The following is a 7,424-nucleotide window of genomic DNA, read 5'->3' as shown; positions in this document are numbered from 1 at the left end:
ATCAAGTGATCTGCCTTACAACCATCTGAAAAAATGTAGTTGGTTAAATATGTATAATGGTTGGAGGATAAATTGTCACTAATACATGCCATAATTAAAATGAAAATCTTTATATTACAACTAGTACGGGAATACACTGAGCAATTCAGAAATGGAAATAGTCAAACAAAAACTAACACACAAACTTCATTCTTATTACAACATTTTTGAAAGCAGTTTGCAGTTGAAACTTAAATAGTAATACGAATGTAAAACTGCAAATAGATATGGAATATAAACATATAGCAGATGATAAGATATAATAATTTTGATAAGACAAAAAAGATCGTACATATCTAGTAGAATGTTTTGTTGGATTTGAATGTAAAATAAGTGTTTATAAAGAATACACTTGTACAATAACTTAAAATTGCTGTTTTTTAATAGACTTTGACATAACCATACCTCAAAAATAATACTGATTTGAACATAATAATATCGAATCATTATTGAATAAAAGTACCGTAAAACATCTATTAAAACTAGACGATTTAAATTACAATACTTTGGATTATGGTTTAAGGAAAACCTAATTATGAAATAAACGTAATAATAATAAAAAGATTTTTAAAGCTGAGGCATATTTTAAGAATGAAAATGAAAAGCTCAATTTGATTACCAATACTATATTCATATTTTTAACAAATTTCAATTGTTACACTACTATTAATTTACTATCAATTACATTTTATATTCATTACAAGTACATTGCATAAAATCATTATTATTATCAGAAACTTCATGTCCATGTTCAATGTAAGATGTTGAAACTTTCCCAAATTCCAAAATTGTTAATAAATGTCTCAGCATGCCTTGAGTGATCTACTATTATACTGCCATCTAAAAAAAAAATAGTCATATAAATAAGTATAATTGTTGGAGAAATTATAATAATGATGATTGATGACCAATAAAAGATAATAAAAATCTACCAGAGTGTTTATGCAGTGTTAGCTTAAATGAAATACATGAATGTTAATAATGGTAAATTAGAATCATTTTTACAATCTAGTAGTCAAGGTTTTAAGACACTAACATGAGAATTGAGTGTTTTATAAGCAGTTAAAAATATGAATTTGTAATATTTGTATAAATTATTATGTAAAACCATGTTTTATAGTGTTTATGATATATCAGCTTCAATGAAATATATGAATGTTAATAATGGTAAATAAGAATTGTTTTCACAATCTAGTAGTCAAGGTTTTAAGACACTAACATGAGAATTGAGTGTTTTATAAGCAGTTCAAAATATGAATTTGTAATATTTGTATAAATTATTATGTAAAACCATGTTTTATAGTGTTTATGATATATCAGCTTCAATGAAATATATGAATGTTAATAATGGTAAATAAGAATTGTTTTCACAATCTAGTAGTCAAGGTTTTAAGACACTAACATGAGAATTGAGTGTTTTATAAGCAGTTAAAAATATGAATTTGTAATATTTGTATAAATTATTATGTAAAACCATGTTTTATAGTGTTTATGATATATCAGCTTCAATGAAATATATGAATGTTAATAATGGTAAATAAGAATTGTTTTCACAATCTAGTAGTCAAGGTTTTAAGACACTAACATGAGAATTGAGTGTTTTATAAGCAGTTCAAAATATGAATTTGTAATATTTGTATAAATTATTATGTAAAACCATGTTTTATAGTGTTTATGATATATCAGCTTCAATGAAATATATGAATGTTAATAATGGTAAATAAGAATTGTTTTCACAATCTACTAGTCAAGGTTTTAAGACACTAACATGAGAATTGAGTGTTTTATAAGCAGTTCAAAATATGAATTTGTAATATTTGTATAAATTATTATGAGAAACTAGGTTTTATAGTGTTTATGCAGTGTCAGCTTCAATAAAATATATGAATGTTAATAATGGTAAATTAGAATCATTTTTACAATCTAGTAGTCAAGGTTTTAAGACACTAACATTAGAATTGAGTGTTTTATAAGCAGTTCAAAATGTGAATTTGTAATATTTGTATAAATTATTATGTAAAACCATGTTTTGTAGTGTTTATGATATATCAGCTTCAATGAAATATATGAATGTTAATAATGGTAAATTAGAATCATTTTTAAAATCTAGTAGTCAAGGTCTTAAGACACTAACATGAGAAATGAGTGTTTTATAAGCAGTTCAAAATATGAATTTGTAATATTTGTATAAATTATTATGTAAAACCATGTTTTGTAGTGTTTATGATATATCAGCTTAAATGAAATATATGAATGTTAATAATGGTAAATAAGAATTGTTTTCACAATCTAGTAGTCAAGGTTTTAAGTCACTAACATGAGAATTGAGTGTTTTATAAGCAGTTCAAAATATGAATTTGTAATATTTGTATAAATTATTATGAGAAACTAGGTTTTATAGTGTTTATGCAGTGTCAGCTTCAGTTAAATATATGAATGTTAATAATGGTAAATAAGTATTGTTTTCTTAATATAATGATCAGCGTTTTTTTACACTAATTTTATGTTATACTACTATTAATTGACTATCAATTACATTCTATATTCATTACACGTACATTGCATAAAACCATTATTATTATCAGAATCTTCAAGTCCGTTGTTCAATGTAGGATGTTGATACTTTCCCAAGTGGTAGGAATATGAATTCCAGTCTCAGCATGCATCAAGTGATCTGCCTTACAACCATCTGAAAAAATGTAGTTGGTTAAATATGTATAATGGTTGGAGGATAAATTGTCACTAATACATGCCATAATTAAAATGAAAATCTTTATATTACAACTAGTACGGGAATACACTGAGCAATTCAGAAATGGAAATAGTCAAACAAAAACTAACACACAAACTTCATTCTTATTACAACATTTTTGAAAGCAGTTTGCAGTTGAAACTTAAATAGTAATACGAATGTAAAACTGCAAATAGATATGGAATATAAACATATAGCAGATGATAAGATATAATAATTTTGATAAGACAAAAAAGATCGTACATATCTAGTAGAATGTTTTGTTGGATTTGAATGTAAAATAAGTGTTTATAAAGAATACACTTGTACAATAACTTAAAATTGCTGTTTTTTAATAGACTTTGACATAACCATACCTCAAAAATAATACTGATTTGAACATAATAATATCGAATCATTATTGAATAAAAGTACCGTAAAACATCTATTAAAACTAGACGATTTAAATTACAATACTTTGGATTATGGTTTAAGGAAAACCTAATTATGAAATAAACGTAATAATAATAAAAAGATTTTTAAAGCTGAGGCATATTTTAAGAATGAAAATGAAAAGCTCAATTTGATTACCAATACTATATTCATATTTTTAACAAATTTCAATCGTTACACTACTATTAATTTACTATCAATTACATTTTATATTCATTACAAGTACATTGCATAAAATCATTATTATTATCAGAAACTTCATGTCCATGTTCAATGTAAGATGTTGAAACTTTCCCAAATTCCAAAATTGTTAATAAATGTCTCAGCATGCCTTGAGTGATCTACTATTATACTGCCATCTAAAAAAAAAATAGTCATATAAATAAGTATAATTGTTGGAGAAATTATAATAATGATGATTGATGACCAATAAAAGATAATAAAAATCTACCAGAGTGTTTATGCAGTGTTAGCTTAAATGAAATACATGAATGTTAATAATGGTAAATTAGAATCATTTTTACAATCTAGTAGTCAAGGTTTTAAGACACTAACATGAGAATTGAGTGTTTTATAAGCAGTTAAAAATATGAATTTGTAATATTTGTATAAATTATTATGTAAAACCATGTTTTATAGTGTTTATGATATATCAGCTTCAATGAAATATATGAATGTTAATAATGGTAAATAAGAATTGTTTTCACAATCTAGTAGTCAAGGTTTTAAGACACTAACATGAGAATTGAGTGTTTTATAAGCAGTTCAAAATATGAATTTGTAATATTTGTATAAATTATTATGTAAAACCATGTTTTATAGTGTTTATGATATATCAGCTTCAATGAAATATATGAATGTTAATAATGGTAAATAAGAATTGTTTTCACAATCTAGTAGTCAAGGTTTTAAGACACTAACATGAGAATTGAGTGTTTTATAAGCAGTTAAAAATATGAATTTGTAATATTTGTATAAATTATTATGTAAAACCATGTTTTATAGTGTTTATGATATATCAGCTTCAATGAAATATATGAATGTTAATAATGGTAAATAAGAATTGTTTTCACAATCTAGTAGTCAAGGTTTTAAGACACTAACATGAGAATTGAGTGTTTTATAAGCAGTTCAAAATATGAATTTGTAATATTTGTATAAATTATTATGTAAAACCATGTTTTATAGTGTTTATGATATATCAGCTTCAATGAAATATATGAATGTTAATAATGGTAAATAAGAATTGTTTTCACAATCTACTAGTCAAGGTTTTAAGACACTAACATGAGAATTGAGTGTTTTATAAGCAGTTCAAAATATGAATTTGTAATATTTGTATAAATTATTATGAGAAACTAGGTTTTATAGTGTTTATGCAGTGTCAGCTTCAATAAAATATATGAATGTTAATAATGGTAAATTAGAATCATTTTTACAATCTAGTAGTCAAGGTTTTAAGACACTAACATTAGAATTGAGTGTTTTATAAGCAGTTCAAAATGTGAATTTGTAATATTTGTATAAATTATTATGTAAAACCATGTTTTGTAGTGTTTATGATATATCAGCTTCAATGAAATATATGAATGTTAATAATGGTAAATTAGAATCATTTTTAAAATCTAGTAGTCAAGGTCTTAAGACACTAACATGAGAAATGAGTGTTTTATAAGCAGTTCAAAATATGAATTTGTAATATTTGTATAAATTATTATGTAAAACCATGTTTTGTAGTGTTTATGATATATCAGCTTAAATGAAATATATGAATGTTAATAATGGTAAATAAGAATTGTTTTCACAATCTAGTAGTCAAGGTTTTAAGTCACTAACATGAGAATTGAGTGTTTTATAAGCAGTTCAAAATATGAATTTGTAATATTTGTATAAATTATTATGAGAAACTAGGTTTTATAGTGTTTATGCAGTGTCAGCTTCAGTTAAATATATGAATGTTAATAATGGTAAATAAGTATTGTTTTCTTAATATAATGATCAGCGTTTTTTTACACTAATTTTATGTTATACTACTATTAATTGACTATCAATTACATTCTATATTCATTACACGTACATTGCATAAAACCATTATTATTATCAGAATCTTCAAGTCCGTTGTTCAATGTAGGATGTTGATACTTTCCCAAGTGGTAGGAATATGAATTCCAGTCTCAGCATGCATCAAGTGATCTGCCTTACAACCATCTGAAAAAATGTAGTTGGTTAAATATGTATAATGGTTGGAGGATAAATTGTCACTAATACATGCCATAATTAAAATGAAAATCTTTATATTACAACTAGTACGGGAATACACTGAGCAATTCAGAAATGGAAATAGTCAAACAAAAACTAACACACAAACTTCATTCTTATTACAACATTTTTGAAAGCAGTTTGCAGTTGAAACTTAAATAGTAATACGAATGTAAAACTGCAAATAGATATGGAATATAAACATATAGCAGATGATAAGATATAATAATTTTGATAAGACAAAAAAGATCGTACATATCTAGTAGAATGTTTTGTTGGATTTGAATGTAAAATAAGTGTTTATAAAGAATACACTTGTACAATAACTTAAAATTGCTGTTTTTTAATAGACTTTGACATAACCATACCTCAAAAATAATACTGATTTGAACATAATAATATCGAATCATTATTGAATAAAAGTACCGTAAAACATCTATTAAAACTAGACGATTTAAATTACAATACTTTGGATTATGGTTTAAGGAAAACCTAATTATGAAATAAACGTAATAATAATAAAAAGATTTTTAAAGCTGAGGCATATTTTAAGAATGAAAATGAAAAGCTCAATTTGATTACCAATACTATATTCATATTTTTAACAAATTTCAATCGTTACACTACTATTAATTTACTATCAATTACATTTTATATTCATTACAAGTACATTGCATAAAATCATTATTATTATCAGAAACTTCATGTCCATGTTCAATGTAAGATGTTGAAACTTTCCCAAATTCCAAAAATGTTAATAAATGTCTCAGCATGCCTTGAGTGATTTACTATTATACTGCCATCTAAAAAAAAAATAGTCATATAAATAAGTATAATTGTTGGAGAAATTATAATAATGATGATTGATGACCAATAAAAGATAATAAAAATCTACCAGAGTGTTTATGCAGTGTTAGCTTAAATGAAATACATGAATGTTAATAATGGTAAATTAGAATCATTTTTACAATCTAGTAGTCAAGGTTTTAAGACACTAACATGAGAATTGAGTGTTTTATAAGCAGTTAAAAATATGAATTTGTAATATTTGTATAAATTATTATGTAAAACCATGTTTTATAGTGTTTATGATATATCAGCTTCAATGAAATATATGAATGTTAATAATGGTAAATAAGAATTGTTTTCACAATCTAGTAGTCAAGGTTTTAAGACACTAACATGAGAATTGAGTGTTTTATAAGCAGTTCAAAATATGAATTTGTAATATTTGTATAAATTATTATGTAAAACCATGTTTTATAGTGTTTATGATATATCAGCTTCAATGAAATATATGAATGTTAATAATGGTAAATAAGAATTGTTTTCACAATCTAGTAGTCAAGGTTTTAAGACACTAACATGAGAATTGAGTGTTTTATAAGCAGTTCAAAATATGAATTTGTAATATTTGTATAAATTATTATGAGAAACTAGGTTTTATAGTGTTTATGCAGTGTCAGCTTCAATAAAATATATGAATGTTAATAATGGTAAATTAGAATCATTTTTACAATCTAGTAGTCAAGGTTTTAAGACACTAACATGAGAATTGAGTGTTTTATAAGCAGTTCAAAATATGAATTTGTAATATTTGTATAAATTATTATGTAAAACCATGTTTTGTAGTGTTTATGATATATCAGCTTCAATGAAATATATGAATGTTAATAATGGTAAATAAGAATTGTTTTCACAATCTAGTAGTCAAGGTTTTAAGACACTAACATGAGAATTGAGTGTTTTATAAGCAGTTCAAAATATGAATTTGTAATATTTGTATAAATTATTATGAGAAACTAGGTTTTATAGTGTTTATGCAGTGTCAGCTTCAATAAAATATATGAATGTTAATAATGGTAAATTAGAATCATTTTTACAATCTAGTAGTCAAGGTTTTAAGACACTAACATTAGAATTGAGTGTTTTATAAGCAGTT

The sequence above is a fragment of the Rhopalosiphum padi genome, chromosome 3 (assembly GCF_020882245.1).
Source record: "Rhopalosiphum padi isolate XX-2018 chromosome 3, ASM2088224v1, whole genome shotgun sequence".
Lineage (NCBI taxonomy): Eukaryota > Metazoa > Arthropoda > Insecta > Hemiptera > Aphididae > Rhopalosiphum > Rhopalosiphum padi.
Note: the sequence above shows the minus strand (reverse complement) of the source record.